The 17,079-nt window shown below is 37.9% G+C and overlaps 1 protein-coding gene across 1 annotated transcript in view; it reads left to right on the plus strand.

Moving 5' to 3' along the window:
- SMYD3 (SET and MYND domain containing 3) overlaps nucleotides 1–17,079 on the plus strand; it is a 252,590-nt gene that overhangs the window by 88,585 nt on the left and 146,926 nt on the right. The gene's annotated exons all lie outside the window — the stretch shown is intronic.

The raw sequence follows: 17,079 nt of genomic DNA on the forward strand, positions 1-17,079 counted from the left end.
CATGATCTCTTTTGGGGAGTTTTCTTGGCAGTTAACTAGAGTGGTTTACCATTTTCTTCTCCAGCTCATTTTACAGATGAGGAACTTGAGGCAAACAGGGTAAAATGACTTGCCCAGGGCCACATAACTAGTAAATAACTAAAGATACATTTGAACTCATGAAGATGAGTCTTCCTGATTCTAAGTTTAGTGCTTTGTCCACTGTACCACCTAGCTGCCCTTTCATGGCTTCCCACATTAACATATTACTCTTTTTCATTCTACATTTCAAACTGACCCACAATACATGTCCCATATACAGTATTCTATCACCCATCTCTCTTCCTTTGCACAAGCTGTCACTGGTGCCTGAAATGTCTTTCCTCCTCAACTTAAGCCTCTTTGAGGCTTAGAATAATCTCTATCTTATTTTAAAGTTTCAATTCAAATTATACTCCTCCAAGAAGTTTGTCTTTATACCTCCTGTCTGCATAGCCAGCTAAGTTGCTAATAATTTGCCCTTAGAAATAACTTTGTTTAGCTAATTCTTATTATAAACCCAAATAAGTCCACCCCAAAATATGATCCTGTGAATAATTGTACAATAAAAGTCACAAGATTTATGGGGGGAAATGGAGATGGGGGACAACACTTAAAAACTTCATCACTGACACATAAAGTAAAAGATCAGAATCTAATAAAAGTGGTAGCAGTTTTATTTGTGTTAAATAAGAAATACAAAAATATAATAAATAGTGATGGTGTTCTCAGTGTTAGGCTGCTGCTTAACCTGCACCCCAGTTCTGGCAAAGTCTCTCACAAATTGACCAGGCCAAATAGTTGGGGCCTGAGGCCATGGTGGAAAGTGGAGGGCATGGGGAAGAGAGTGGGGGACCAGCCATCCTTTCCTATACTAGCCAGCTTTTCCTATACTAGAAAATAAAAAGAAATATGACGAATGAATAGAAAACATGAATACCTTGACAGAGACCTGCAGTTGGCTTGTAGAAGTGGGCATCAGAAGGATCCCAGCTAGTGAGTTATTGTGAAATTGTATATTTTTCTGCATTCTCCCCATTTTCTGGGAAGAAATCCCTACTATAGTAATTACATTGGAACAAATTTATGTTTCAGAACAAGTGTTATAGCAGAACTGACTATATGCACTCTTCTGCAAATGCTATGTACCCCAAATTAAATGTAAGTTGTTCCAAGAAAAGGGGATGCTTCACTTTTATCTTCATATCCTCAGTACCTAGCACATATTTATAATTATAGTTTGGATGAAGCTAGCTATAATTGACTTGTTAAGCTCCCTCTTTTTCTCTCTGTCTCTCTGTCTTTGTCTGTCTCTCTCTTTTTCTCTCTTTCTCTGTCTCTCTGTCTCTGTCTTTATCTCTGCCTGCCTGTCTGTCATTGTCTCTCTGTCCCTCTCTCCCCTTCCCCATATGTGTATGTGCGTATATATACATATGTGTATACATATACATAGGGGCAGCTAAGCAGCATAGTGGATAAAGCCGTGGGCCTGGAGTTAGGAAGACTTATTTTCCTGACTTCAAATATAGCCTGAGAAGCTTACTAGCTGGTATGACCCTAGGCAAGTCACTCAACGCTGCCTTAGTTTCCTCATCTCTAAAATGAACTGGAAAAGAAAATGGTGAGCCTCTCTAGTGTCTTTGGCAAGAAAACTCCAAATAAGAACATGAAGAGTGGAATGCAACTGAAAAACTGCTAAACAACAACATAAGTGTATGTTATATGTATGTAAATGTACGTATAAATGTATATGTTTCAAGAGTACTAAATTCCAGTCCCATGGCCATCTTAGAGGTTTATATCCCTATGAATATATGTATATATATATATATATACATTCATGTGTGTGTGTGTATATGTGTGTGTGTGTCTATGTACAGATACAGAGACATACTCATAGAGATGTGTGTGTGTGTGTATGTTTAAGTATATCCATATGTACCTATAAGAATAAACACACACTCATAAAGATATGAGCCTCTAAGATGAACATGGGACTAAGAAGTCAGTCCAAGTGAAAGAGATCTATACAGAACACTACTACTATAGGCTCAAATCAAGTCAAGTGGTTGACATATAACTCAGGATCCTAAGATTTACTCGAGGCAGAGATGGGCAGACAGAAAGGGAAGGGCTGTGCCAGTAAGCCAGGTGTAAAACCAGAAGTTTGGCATAGATGATATAGAAATGGTGGACAACCAAAGTCCAAGTGGGCGGTTTGATGGCAAGGGCCCAGTGGTCAGGCAGATGGTAGAAATCCAATTGGGCAGAAGACCGTAGGTGTCCAGATGGATAGACAGATTTCCAAAAGTCAGGTGATAGCATCAGAAAGATTCAGTTGCAGATGTCAGAAAGTCAGATGTGGGGAGTCTAAATAATTAGAGTCAGAGGTCAAGAACCAGGAAACTGAGACACAAGATGGGCCGATGAGAAGCTTTGTCCAAAGGATTAAAATGGCGACCAATGAGAGTCTCAGTTGCAAGGGTTAGAGCATAATCAGCAGCAAGATTTACTTGGTGACTTTAGTTCTTTCAATATCCTTCTCTATTCATAATCCTCTTTTTAAAACAATAAATATTATGGTGTTTGGAGCCTGGCTTTATAACCCCATCATCATACTTGAAATATGCATGATGCTGTAGTACTGCAGGAATTCTGGGAAAACATGATAGAAGTATGGACTGGGTCATAACTCCAAGTCTTGAGACCAGAGGTGGAAAGTGGGTGTAGCAGGAAGAAGAGGAAGGACCAGCCATCCTCTGCCCACAGCTCCTCCTGTACCAGAAGATATACAAAAAATTGAACACCTCTGATATCTTGACATATTAAGTAGCATTTTGTATCATAGATCAATTTTACCAATAATAATAGCTAGTATTTACATCTAACTTGAAGGTTTGCAAAACTTTGCAAATATCTCAATTTATTTTCAAAGCAACCCTGGGAGTTTGATACTATTATTATCATTCCCATTTTTCTGATAAGAAAACCAAGTGATTTGCCCAGGGCTACATAGTAAAGTAACTGAGAACAAATTTGAACTCAAATCTTCCATAGTCCAAGTCCAATAGTCTATCCACAATGCCACCTCACTGCCATATATTCTAGGAATGTATGCTGGAAAGATGGGCCATTTTCTTTGAAGGAAGATGACATAATACACCAAGGTGTTCAGAGAACCCATTGATTCAGGACACTCTTCCTGGATAGTCAAGAGAAAACTATCACTGAAACATAACTAAAAAGTCTAATAATAATTCAGATTATTTAACACTAACCTGAAACTTTTCACCCTTCATCATCATTTCTTTAACTTTCTATAATGCTACTTGTTTTATAGGTTGTGTGAGAAGTCAATTTTTGAAACAAATTTTTTAGTAACATAATGCCCCATCGTAAGACTTAAATTAATTATTGGATACTTGAAGTGTTATATTTCATAAAGTTTATTATCTGACAAAATAGAACTATGTGACTAAGTTTTCTACCTGCTCAGAAATTCTACAATCCACCAAAGCTGTGGACAGGAAGGAAAAGAGGGCTAGACACAGAACTCCACCCAATTTATGTCCTATCTACATCAGCATGTAATGACAGGGAGTGGTAGTTTTGCTGGGGACCACAGCCCTACTGAGGATCATAGTTTTTAGGGTAACAGATTCTAATTTCACACCATGATATTTTCTTTGTTATAAAATCTGAATAAGGAAAGGTGACTCTTCCTCTTTGACCTGTTTTATGAATCAGACAAAAATATATTTGTATGAGGAAAATATCTTTATAGATGTCCAAGGTTAAACTCTGTTTTAAACTGTAAAGACAAGACAAGCATGGTGAAGCATGTTGACAATCCTCAGAGAGAAAGTGCCAGACTGAATTGGTAGAGGAATTGGAAGTTCCCTGTGCCAATGATTTGGGGAGTTCAGTCCTACCGATCTCATTATATGTTTTAAGATTCAACTTATAAATAAATACAGATGACTTTGGAAAAGTTTTAAAAGTACTCGATGTAACCCTCTTTTCTACAGTCTTCCTTTTCCTTGTCTAACACCCACAGCTAAATTATATTTTTCTAATCACAGGTAGGCATCCAACAAATAGGACAATCAGGCAAATAAATAGTTTACAGGAAAACTACCTTCAATGGTTGATTTCACTGCTTTATAAGTGAAATTACCTTGGTCTATGGCCTGAATAAAGTGTCATCAAGCTGGTAAAAAACCATCAACTCCTTGAAGGCTGGGAACTATGTTTCCCATGTGCAACAGAATTTTTAGTTAGTTCAGTCTAATATGCCTCATGGATACTTAGTAGCTTACCAAGATTCAAGTAATTAGATCATAACCTCCTTGAAGGCAGGGACTGTATCATATTTCCTATTTGTATCACCAATGTCTTGTATCTAGTGAGTCAGGACCAGAGCCAGACCACACACCCTCCTGAATCCCTGGTTCCAGGGGTGGAAAAAGGTAACTTCCTGTTCCCTCTGTCAATTTATGCTCTTCATGATGTTGCTTTTCTAAGCCTCTCTGATTGGAGGACTCAGACCTCAATCAGGATACTTTATTCAGTTCATAGACCAAGGTAATTCACTTATAAAGCAGTGAAATCCACCATTGAAGGTAGTTTTCCTGTAAACTATTTATTTGTCTGATTGTCCTATCTGTTGGATGCCAGGTGGGTCTTCAGGATGCCAGGATTAACTAACTACATAGTGTTTAGAATGCCTGCACAGGGTGTTTCCCAGTGGTGGCTAGCCTTTATGTACTTTAGTACATAAGAGAATCTTTGTTTACAAATAAAACAAAGAAGTAGTCTCCACCCCACCAATCTTTATCAAGAAAAAAGATGTAGACCAAAGGAGGGAAAACTCTATCTATGACCTCGGGGAGATACACCTAGAGCTTTAGCCTTCAAATCAAATGCATCCAAAGGTTGTTTGGGGGGACCAAAGAGGGCACAATTTAATATTAACTTTCCACACTAGTAAGGCCATAATAAATGTTTGCTGAAAAGAAAAATTGCTGTTACCCATCTATACTCTAGAGGTCAGTCTCAGCAACTTAAAGGACACATCTGAGCCAAACCATAGAGCGCTGATGGCAAACCTACACCCGTAGCCATTTTTGATGACATGCAGCCACATACAGAGAAGTTTGGGGCAGCATGCCAAGGATGAAACATTTGCTGTAGTGTAGTGTAGACACTCTGTGCAAGATAGATGATAATTCTACCTATGTTAATTTACCTATTTTTGTTTATTAAATACAGTTATATATGGCAATTATACAGTTTTGTTAAACTATAAATATTATGAAATTATGTTTTTTTTTTCTCGAAGTGACACACCACCCAAGTTATGCTCAGTTTTTTGGTGAATTTTGACACATCAAGCTCAAAAGGTTGCCCATCCCTGCCATAGAGGTTGCTGGATGAGATCAGGAAATAGAATGAGGAAGATGCTTGTAAAGATAAGCGTCCCAGTCTAGGGTTCTCCTGCTTGTTGGTCTAGACATGGTTTTCCTAGAGCTAATACTGAGTCACTCTTTCTTTGTCTTTCTTTTCCTCCCTTTCTCATGTTAGGCTTTTTGGTTATATCCACTTCTAATCTGTATAAAAACAAACTTCCTCCAGTTTCTTACAACCAAAGAGCAACTGGTCTTTTATTAAAAATAATAATAATAATAACTCATAGCTCCAGATCATCTCAATCAATCAGTAAACATTTATTAAGCAACTGCTATGTGCTAGGCACCATGCCAAACACTAGGGATAAGAAAAAGAGGCTAAAAGGCAATCCTTGCCTTCAAAGAGTTTACAATCTAATGGGGAAAGACAACATGCAAATTTAAAAATACACACACACACACACACACACACATAAAGTTATATAGAATATATAGGTTAAACTCTATATAGGGTAAACAGAAAATCATTAACAGAGGGAAGACACTGGAAATGAGAAGCATTGGAGAAGGCTTCCTTTAAAAGATGGGATTTTAGTTGAGACTTAGAGGATGGAAGGGTAGTTAGTAGGAGGAGCAGAGGAGGGAGAGCATTCCAAGCAGAGGGTTGATGGACAGGCCATCTCAGATCAAAAAAGGTCTATCTCCTCTACCATGAATGTTACCTGAAGAATTGTATCATAGACTTAAAGGACTATAGATTTAGCTTTGGAAGGGACTTCAGATCATCTAGCCCAAGCCTTACATTTTACAAATGGGGAAACTTAAGCCCCAGAGAAGGTTCAGTGACTCTCCCAGGGTCACATAGGGAACAGTAAGGTCAGAGGCAAAATTTGAATCTATCTATCTATCTATCTATCTATCTATCTATCTATCTATCTATCCATCCATCCATCCATCCATCCATCCATCCATCCATCCATCCATCCATCCATCTATCTATCTATCTATCTATCTATCTATCTATCTATCTATCTATCTATCTATCGATCTATCTATCTATCTATCGATCTATCTATCGATCTATCTATCTATCTATCGATCTATCTATCGATCTATCTATCTCTTTTCTCTGAACCTAGCATCTTAGCATTCTAAAAGCAAAAAAGCATAAGGTACAGGGCTTCCTAGTCAATCCCAAACAACCAGCAGAATCTTTGTGTTTATCCACTGCCTTCAGAATGTGGGCCATGTACCTACAGGGATATCTCTTGTTTATTACACTTCTCCTAAAAACCCACCTGGAAGTCTCAGAGCAGAACCTAATGAATTCATTTTATCAGAACATCTTGGGACCTTTTAAGCTCAAGGATAATGAACAGACTTTTCATAAAAGTTTATCAGTGGAAAAATATAGATATTTACTTATATAATTTACAGGCACAGTGTAATGTATAGAAGCACATATACTCACATACATACATGGTCAGTCCTTCCAGAATTCTTATATACTTTCTCTAAATGGACCCTCTGTGTTTCTTCTACATGATAAATTTCTAATACCCATCCCCTCCCCATCCCTGAGGCTCCTATTCCATCTTGCTTATTAAGGAGTTGCTCTGAAGTACATTCAGTATTATGGGAAATCCAATCTACATTGATCTCCATCAACCAATTGAGACTTGAACCTTTTCCTTGAAAGGAGGTAGCTGACAAAAGACCGAAGTACCAGAAAGGAAGAAATAAGTGAGGAGGAAGCTTTCCTATACCACCTGCCTACCCTTGGCTTCTCCTAAATGTGACATTAGAGCAAGAATGTGCAAAAAACCAGGGAGACAAGACCAGTTCCTAAAGTGGAAGTTAAACCTTTTATGTGTAGTGCTTCTCTTTGGCATTAATGGTAAAGCCCTTCTGATAATAATACTGTATTTTTAAAAATTTGTAATTTAAGAATATGCTAAATTTCAATGAGGTGGATAAAAATAATGATGTATTTTCCAATCAAGTTAATGAATCCCCCTCCCCCAAAAGAATTTACCCATGGGGCAATGAACTCCAAATTGAGTCCCTATCCTAAAAGAAAACTTTTAGAATGTGAGTGGAACAGATCTTGGCTGCTTTACCGATAAGCATTCAAGAAACTGTCACCATCAGCTGCCAATCCATCGGATTCCCCAGAAGAATGCTTTATGCTGTGGTATTGTTTGCTCTGAGAAAGGGTGCAGACATTGGCATGAGTTATCAAGATTTGATTGCTATGCCTGCCATTGGAGCAGTTTTATAGAGTGAATATATTTTCTGCCAGGATTAGATAGAGGTCAGGAGGCAGGTCAGACCCAACCAGAGATTTTTGTTGCTGCTGACTAGAGCTAAATTTGAACTGGTGACCTCAAGAGAAGAAGACATTTATATTCCTTTCTCAATATGGTAACCTTCTTGACCTTATTCCTGGCATCTTAATTATATGGATTTTTTTGTACTTGGTGGAAATACAATCTATTATAACGCCATATTCACACAAGTGACAAGAGAATCTGTTAATTATGTTTGTAAAGCACTTTAAAAATTAATAGATGCCATAAAACCTCAAAGCATTATTGTCATGAGTTCCTCAAAAAATACATGAACACTTTTTTTCTGGCCAGAGATTGAAGTATAGCATAATAGAGAGAGAAGTCTAAATTTAACATTGGGACACCAGAATTTGAATTCCAGATATATCATATGATGCCTCTATGATACTGGGCAAGACAGTCAACAGGCATTTATGTATTATTTATGTATACCTATGTATGAGCCACTGTGTTAAGTGCTGGAGATATAAAGTAGGGCAAAAACAGACCTGTCCTCAAGAAGCTTATGTTCGAAAAAGGGCAGAAAAACATGAAAATGAGTAAATACAAGATATGTAGAGGATAGATGGAATATAATCTCTAAAAGGATAGCAGGTGTAGAAAATTCAGAAAAAAATCCTCCTGCAGAGGTGGGATATGAGCCAACTTTTCCTCTGGGGAATAGCAAGTAGTTAAGTTGACATTTCATCCCCTTGGGCCTCCATTTCCTTTCATTTCTATTAACCTTTTTTTTGTTTGGTCATTTTAGTCATGTCTGACTCTGTGATTCCATTCAGGGTTTTCTTGGCAAAGATATTGGAATGGTTTGCAATTTCCTCCTCCAGCTGATTTTATAGAGGAGGAAACTGAGGCAGGCAGTGTTAAGACTTGCCCAGGGTCACAGGAAGTGTCTAAGGCTGGATTTGAACTCCGGTGTACCTAACTCCATGCCTAACTCCATTGCTCTTATACACTATGCCATTTAACTTGTAGTCCACCAAAATTCCCAGATTAAAAAAAAGTTGTTTTTTTTTCTTTCACCCATCTGAACCTATCTAGGTCTCTCACATCTTATACTTTTTCATTTAAATTTTTGAAATTAAATTCAGCAGTTTTTATTTGTTCTTTTTCATTTTGCTGGATTCAGCCCATAATTCTAACATGCTAGAAAATTTTGGCTATGTATGAGCTAGTCCTTCTGGCTTGAATTTATCTACAAATTTTACAACAGAGAAGATGCTGTTTAGTCAGAAGACTTGAGTTCAAATCTTGGAACTGCCATTTACTTGGGTGACCTTGACAAGGCCTCAGTTTCCTCATCTATAAAAATAAAATAATTAGGCTAGATATCCTTTAGGATTCCTTCCAGCCTTATATTTATGATTCAGTGATGCATGTGTATTCCATTCTCCTCTGAATATGGCTAAAGAAAAAGCAGGGGACATTTCCAAGTTTTAGACACCTATGGACTTAAGACAGTTTATACTACTTACCCAATTCAAAATCTAATTTTAATTCAGGATCTAATTTTTGGCATTTATAAGCTTTGGGTATTGGGCTAACAAAGCTTACCATTGCATGATAGCACTGTTTTTATGATTGTTTTCTTCTAAAGGGACTAAGCTACTTTGTCCATAGTGTTCCATCAATCACTCCACTGGCCAGTGAGAGAAGATGGACAATCTTTGTGAATATTCAGATGAGGAAATTGGGAATTGATTAGATGAGGTGACTCTTCCAACACTAGTTGGTGCCTTCTCTTGCTTTTGTTCCACTTCCAAATAAAAGTACGTTTGAATAGGAATTTTAAAATATTATTGTCATAGATGAGAGTAGACCCTTCCTTATTTGTGCTTCCTACTTGAGGGAGAGAAAGGAATGGTATGCAGAGGGAACAATGCATAGCAAAAAAGGAAATGTGCTGTATACAGAGAGAAAGAGAGATGGAAGGAAGGGGAGGGGCAAGAAAGTTGGAGGAAAAAAGAGACAGAGGCAGAAGTCTGGAAGAGAGAGAACACAGAGACAAAGACAGATAACAAGAATTGGAGGGAAGGGGAGAGAGAGAACAGGAAAGAGAGAAAGAGGAGAGAATCAGAGAAAAAAGGGGGAGGAAGACTGAATTAAAGAAAGAGAAGGGAAAAGGAGAGAGGGGGAGGGAAAGAGAATTAGTGAGAGAAATGGATGGGGAGAAAGAGGGAGAGACAAAGAAAGAAGATGGAAGGATGAAGGAAGGGAGAGAGGGAGGGAAATGAGAGAGAAAGAGACGAGAGGGGATGATTAAACTTAGAGTCAAAGAAGGGATGCATATACCCCTTGGCTTCTATACTTGAAACCAAAGGGTTCATGGTGACAAAAGCAAGATAGGTTGGAGTAGAGAGTTTCTTTTCATATCTAGCCCTTGCCTTCACCACTGCTCCATGAGGACGAATAAAACTATGACAGGAAGTAGTCAGAATGGAAAAGCACTGGCTGTCAGGAATGCCATTCTGTATCATATCTAAAATTCATTCTCTATGCTGTGTGTCCTGGGTCTTGAGTTCCTAAGGCTTTTTTTTTTTTTTTTTTTTTTTGAGATTGGACCTACTGTAGCAGTTGGATACTGAGTGGAGACTGCTTTTGTATTATGTCCACGTTCTCTTGCCTGCTTGTACTAATGGCAGTTTGGGGATAAGCAAACTGAATTGAATACTTTCTTAGAATTTCTGGGATTAGAGCAGCATTATATACTCTGTGTGGGATTGCCTAGCCTGGTGGAGGCTGTGAGCATGTAACTGAGAAGTAAATGTTTTGTTTTGTGTTGTTTTATTACCTTTATTGATTGTATGCCAAGAGTAAAGTGCTGTTTACAGTATCTAAGAATGCTTGTCCATTCCTGTGAAGAATCAACTCTGTTATGCCAAGGTCTCATGACTAAGACTGTAAAATATCTCAATTTCAGAGAAGGTTGGTTTTGCCATAGGATGGGAGCTCAGAGATGATTTTATTGGTTAAATGCATACTAACTACACCTCTTAGACTATGGAGTGAGCAGGACCACCCACGAAAGAATGGAGCTAGGAAAAAGAAGATCAAACATTCTCACCGAACCATAAAGAACTTGGTATTTCAATTACCCTTTTGCTTAGCAGGGTGAAGCATCATAACTTCCAGGGTAAGCATGAGACCTGCACAGATCTTCCTTCTTATTGAATAGGATCAGGTTAGTGACTCACAGTGCCACTTGGTGGTTAAACACGCATAAGAACTATATACTTCCAGTTTTTCCAGAAGATGGAGGATTGAAACATAATTTCTTTTTCTTGAAAGAGAAGTAATACAATTAAAGATATGTCCATTTGTTTTGCTTAACTATTTCTTTTTGTTTGAATTGAAGGCCTATTATAAGGAATAATGAAAGACAAAACAAGAAGCACCAAAAAGATGTAGTTACAAAGAAAGTAAGTTCCCCCCAGAAAACCAGGCTTATGGCTGTTTTTCTAGTATTAGATAGAACTTTCCATAGCTGGATTCACAGGTATAGGTTTTAGAAGATAAATCACAAGCTAATCTGACATCTCCCCCCCCCCAAAAGAGAGAGGATTCTTTTGGGGTTCTTTCCACTTAGTTATGGCTGCCATTTTTTCTTCCAAGGTAAGATTTACAATTGTGTTAGCCAATCAGTTAATTTATTTTATCTTTGTTGCTTAGTGACATGTACTAAAATTTCTCAACCACTTAATAGAGGATCATAGATCTAGACCTGGAGGGGACATTTTCTCATTTTACATTTGAGAAAATTAAGACCCAATAAGGCTTTGACTTGACGAGATAAGAAGCAGTCAGAATTTTTTTTTTCTTTTGAGCATATGAAGGCCAGAAGCCAAGGCTACGGCAGTCATATTAGAGTTGGGGTTCAGGTACAAGTTCTCCATTGCTAGAGTCAATGCCCTTTCTATTTTACTACAGTATCTGTGATTTTTAATTAAAGTATCTTTTGTAGCAAATTCATCCACAAGAAACTTGACCTTTTATATGCTGCCAGTGTGTGTATGCAGATTAAAAAAATGTTGTTCTCTCTCCCTAAAGGTAAGAGCATTTTCCAAAGAAAGACATTTTCCATTGTAGTTTGCTCCTCTCTCTGTCTCTGTGTCTCTCTCTCCTTCTCTATCTCTCATTTTCACAAGCCATCACTGAGAGCTTTGATACACCTGACAGAAAATCTTCAGTTTCTTATTACGACAAATTACACCCTAAGCAGCAGGATATAAAATCCTAGGGAATCTTTTGGGATGCATTGAATTTCTCCTCTTGAATCAATCTGCTGCTTGGCTGCTCCTGCAGCTCCATTACAACTATCTCTTTTCCTTTTCTCAAGGCTTGGAAAAAAGAATAGGGAGGAAAAAAGCCCAAGTTTCTCCCCGTAGGGAGTCCACAGAAAATCAGGCAGCTTGAGCAAATGGGAAATGATGGCTAGCACTCCAAAGGACTCAAAAAGAATTGATCAAAACCAATTTTAATTTCAGGTAAAGTGTATCTTGCTTGTTTCATTACGGGCTCAGTAGGCTCAGTGGCCACTAGTCTGTGGTGCGTAGGGCTTTAGAGATAGACTTTCCCGGAAGGTCCATACTCAGTTTTCACAAGCACACTGGTTCCAGGGCAGAGTAGTGTGGACATTCAATTAAGTTGCACAATCAAAACTGATTTGCCAAACTTCATAAATTTAATGGCTTCCAGAGAATGGTAATGATATTTGTAAGGGACATTAAGAAATCACTGGATTAAATGAAAGACTGTAAGTGCCTGGAAAATGATTTTACTCCAATAACTGGAATAAGCTATCTGTGTGTGTGTGTGTGTGTGTGTGTGTGTGTGTGTAACAAAAACGTCCTTTGGACTAGCAAGAAATTTGCATCAAGCTTATAAAAGGAAAGATGCTACAAATGCACATGATTATTTCCGTTATTATGCAAATCCGAGGGAAGAAAATTAAATGGGGACTGCTAGGTAACTTCAGTAGTAGAAAAACCAGCCTGGCCTTCAACCATGCAAAATGGGGTGATGACTTGGCAGAGGAATGATGGATGAGAAATACAGAATTTGCATCTTCAGATATGTCCAGGGGGTTGATCTGTTTTGCTTGACAGTACATATTGATTTTAAGGGATACATCCTACTGGGACAGGGAAGAAGGTAGATTAATGGATAGTTAGATAAATGGGGTGGAGTGGGGTGAGAAGATCACAAAACAACGCCTTTAGATGTACTGAGTGGGGAAAAAGCAGAAGAGAACCCAATACAACTTTGTAACTGCTTTGTTAAATTTTGTCTATAGTTGTCCAGAGCTCAGACTGGCTGGTGAGAGCCTGTGTAAAAGTTTCAGTGTGAGCATTTATACATGGAAATCAAGTGCTACATATCCATCAGGAGTTGCCCAATTGTTTTGATTATTTAAACTTAAGAAACTTGAAAAATTGTTAATGATGCAGATAAATCTTTTATTTTTAAAAAAAAAAAAATTTTTTTTAAACCCTTACCTTCTGTCTTGGAGTCAATACTGTGTATTGGCTCCAAGGCAGAAGAGCAGTAAGGGCTAGGCAAGGGAGTTAAGTGACTTGCCCAGGGTCACATAGCTGGGAAGTGTCTGAGACCAGATTTGAACCTAGAACTTCCTGCCTCTAGGCCTGGCTTTCAATCCACTGAGCCACCCAGCTGTCCCCTCAGATAAATCTTAAAAGTATGTCATGCATACCTTTTTTTTTTTTTTAAACCCTTGTACTTCGGTGTATTATCTCATAGGTGGAAGATTGGTAAGGGTGGGCAATGGGGGTCAAGTGACTTGCCCAGGGTCACACAGCTGGGAAGTGGCTGAGGCCAGGTTTGAACCTAGGACCTCCTGTCTCTAGGCCTGACTCTCACTCCACTGAGCTACCCAGCTGCCCCCTCATGCATACCTTTTTAGAAGAGCCAATTGTTAAACATTTAACATCATACCCATATACACACCTGCATGTATATATGTATCTATGTATGTGTGCATATAAATATATAAAGTAGCTAGGTGGTTCAGTGGATAGAGTGCTAGCCCTAGAATCAGGAGGACCCAAGTCCAAATCCAACCTCAGACACTTATTAGCTGTGTGACCCTGGACAACTTACTTACCATGTTTGTCTCCATTTCCTCATTAATAAAATGTTCTAGAAAAGGAAATGGCAAAAAATTAGTATCTTTGCCAAGAAACCCCCAATAGAGTTCTGAAGAGTCAGATATGATTAACCAACTAAACAACAACAACATCAAATGTGTATTTGTGTGTTTGTGTGTGTGTGTGTCACACACACAGAAATTTTATTATTTTAGGAAAAAATTTTATATTACCAAATTGCCAAATATCATCATTTCCTAAACATCTCTCTCCTGTGTTCTTTATATCTCAAAATGTTTGTGTTTGTTGACGATTATGTTCACAGTAAAAAAGAGAAAAAAGAAAAGAAAAATGAGATTGTCCTTTGGAGCAGATCTGAGATGGAATCACATATAGTGACTAGTTCTGCAAATAGTTGCTGTAGAATCTCTGCAGAGGCTATAGTGAAGTAGGCTGATATCCCCATAACTTCATGGAGGATACTAGTCATACTATAATGTTGTTGTTCGACAGGATAAAGGAAAACTCGTATCCTCAATTTTTACTGAAAAATTCGCTGTTATTTTCTGGCCCCCCAATAAAAAGCCATTTTTGAGGTTTAGCAAACATAAAAAGTGACCTCTTTACTCAGTGGAATTTTTCTAGAAGAGATGACAAGAGGGCTTAAAGAACACACCTCTTCTGTCTTTTTTAGAGAGGGTAAAGGATTCCAAAATATAATAGAATAATAATATAGAAAACCAGAAAGAAAAAGACTACTAAAGAACAAAAAAGGTAAAGCCAATGTAAAGAGGTTAGCAAATAGTAGAATCTGACCCAGAGGAGAAAAGGAAGAAAAAACTGTAGTATGGGATTTATACAACTGTATGATGTTATGGAGTGAATAGTAAACTCTAAGTCAGAAGACGTGAGTTCTAATCCTGACTTTCACATTTGTTCGCTGTATGCTCACTAGAAGCTACTCACTAGCTATTACAGTGACTTGGGATAAATCACTTTTCCTTTTTCTGTTTTCGTAGAAAATGAAAGAATTTGGCTAGATGATTTTTAAGATCCCTTCTGGCTTTGACTGTTTCAGTTCTATACTTATGAAAAAATGGTAAATAGATGAAAAATGAAGTGTCAAGCTCACATAAAACTTCCTAGTGTAGCCTGAATCAGGTCATAATGTAATTGGGAAATGTTTGACAAAATAAATAAAAATACAATGCACCATAGATGATGTTAATTTATGGTTTTCTAAGACAATACATGGCCAGCAGGTTTCTATTTCTCTGATATTTCTTTTTATCGAGTTCATTTTGAATCCAGACATAAACACTCCCTAATGCTCATATTCTTTTCTTCTCTTCAACTGAAAAGATGTCCCCAAAATGTGGAGTCATGGAGAATGATTCTCTTAGATTCTTTTATTTTCTGATCATGATATGAAATAGAATTATAATTTTAAGTAGATAATATAGCTGGCTCAACAGGAAGCATTAACATTGTACCCATCTATTTCCTCAGATATGCCTTGATCATTTTAGAGTCTGGCTCAGACCTTTGGCAGAAAATACTTTTCCCAAGCTGTTTCTTAAGGGATCCAGGACCCTTTTCCTGCTAAACATTAGATAAACATAGAGTTTGAATATAACACAACAGTGCGTCTGTGTTTTATGTATAAATCAGAATTAGTGATTTCTTCCTTATGTTATAAAGAGTTCCCTAATGGAAATTAGTGAGGTAACTAGGTTGGTAGATTATTCGCCAAATCAGTAGAAAAGATAACTGTACTGAAGTAAATTATGGTTCTCAGAATATCTGTGGTGACCCTGTAATTTGGTCTGCTGACCACATCCCTGGGTCTGAATACATATAATAAATGCAGTCAGTTCTACTCTTCATGCACTCCAGGAAAACTGGAATTTTTTTCACTCGTCAAATATATATCTGTTTAAATACGTCCAAGGTATTAATGCTGTTCCCTGTGTTTGAAATGTTGCTTACCTACCCTCCCTCCACAAAACCTATTTCTCTCTATTGAAATTTTGCCTATTCGTCAAGGCAAAGCACAAATGTCACCTTCTCTAAGCTTTTGCAGGCCCTCCCAACAAGTCATCTCTCTCCCTTCTATTATTAACTCTCAAAGCATCTTGTCTGTGTCTCTTTAGGCACTTCTAGTCTGTTTTGTAGCGTTTGTCTGTAGGCCTTGTCTTCTCTTCTAAATGTATCTTATACCACCAAATACTTAATAAATAATAATAGGCTTAGTATTTATTGACATTTGAGTTTCGTTTGGCCATTTAAAGAATAAAGTTCCATTTCACAGCCACTCTAATTGTGGCCTTCCTTCACTTTACCAAACATGAGCACAAAAGTTCAGAGTTCCTCTTCAAGGTTAGGGCTACTTGTGCTCCCCAGATGGAAGTCTTATCTCTCTCTGGAAATAAACTAAAAAAAGAAAGCCCTGGAAATTTCCTTCCAGGGCAAAGAGCTAAGGAATCATTTTTTAAAAATATAGATTATAAGTCCTGTAAAAGGCTGTAGGAATTACAGAGACTATTTTGTTCTGGGATAGAACGTCATGGTCACATTCATCACCAATCAGATCTAGGGGCAGCTGGGTGGCTCAGTAGATAGAGAGCCAGACCTGGGGATGGGAGGTCCTGGATACAAATCTGGCCTCAGACACTTCCTAGCTGTGTGACCCTGGGCAAGTCACTTAACCCCAGTTGCCTAGCCCTTACCATTCTTCTGCCTTAGAGTAAATACTTAGTGTTAATTTTAAGATAGAAGTTAAGAGTTTATTTTTTTTAAGGGAGGAAAAAAGGAAATCAGATCTAGTTGTTTAACTAGTGTGAGAAATAGATTCAAAGTTGTTTGGAGTTAAGGCTGAGGGTGGCTGATAAGGAGTCCCCAGGGCCACCTAGCTGCCTTGAAACTCTTGAAGACTCTTAAATGTCAGAAAACATACCTTCTGCATTGGTGGAGCTTCCTTGCTTGAGAATCCTCCAAACTATTGAAATGACAAATCCAGTCCTTCCCTTTTCCCTAAGTATATCATTAGATCCTTGGTAGCTTAAGGTTGGGCAGAACATATATTAAGCAGACGAAACAATTTTAAGTAGTTCTTTGACAATAACAAAAACAAAGCCAATAGACTTTAGAGAGAGAAGGAAGAAGAGAAGCTATGAGGAGGCTTGGCAAAAGTAGGACACA

This window comes from Gracilinanus agilis, chromosome 4 (genome assembly GCF_016433145.1).
Source record: "Gracilinanus agilis isolate LMUSP501 chromosome 4, AgileGrace, whole genome shotgun sequence".
Classification (NCBI taxonomy): Eukaryota; Metazoa; Chordata; class Mammalia; order Didelphimorphia; family Didelphidae; genus Gracilinanus; species Gracilinanus agilis.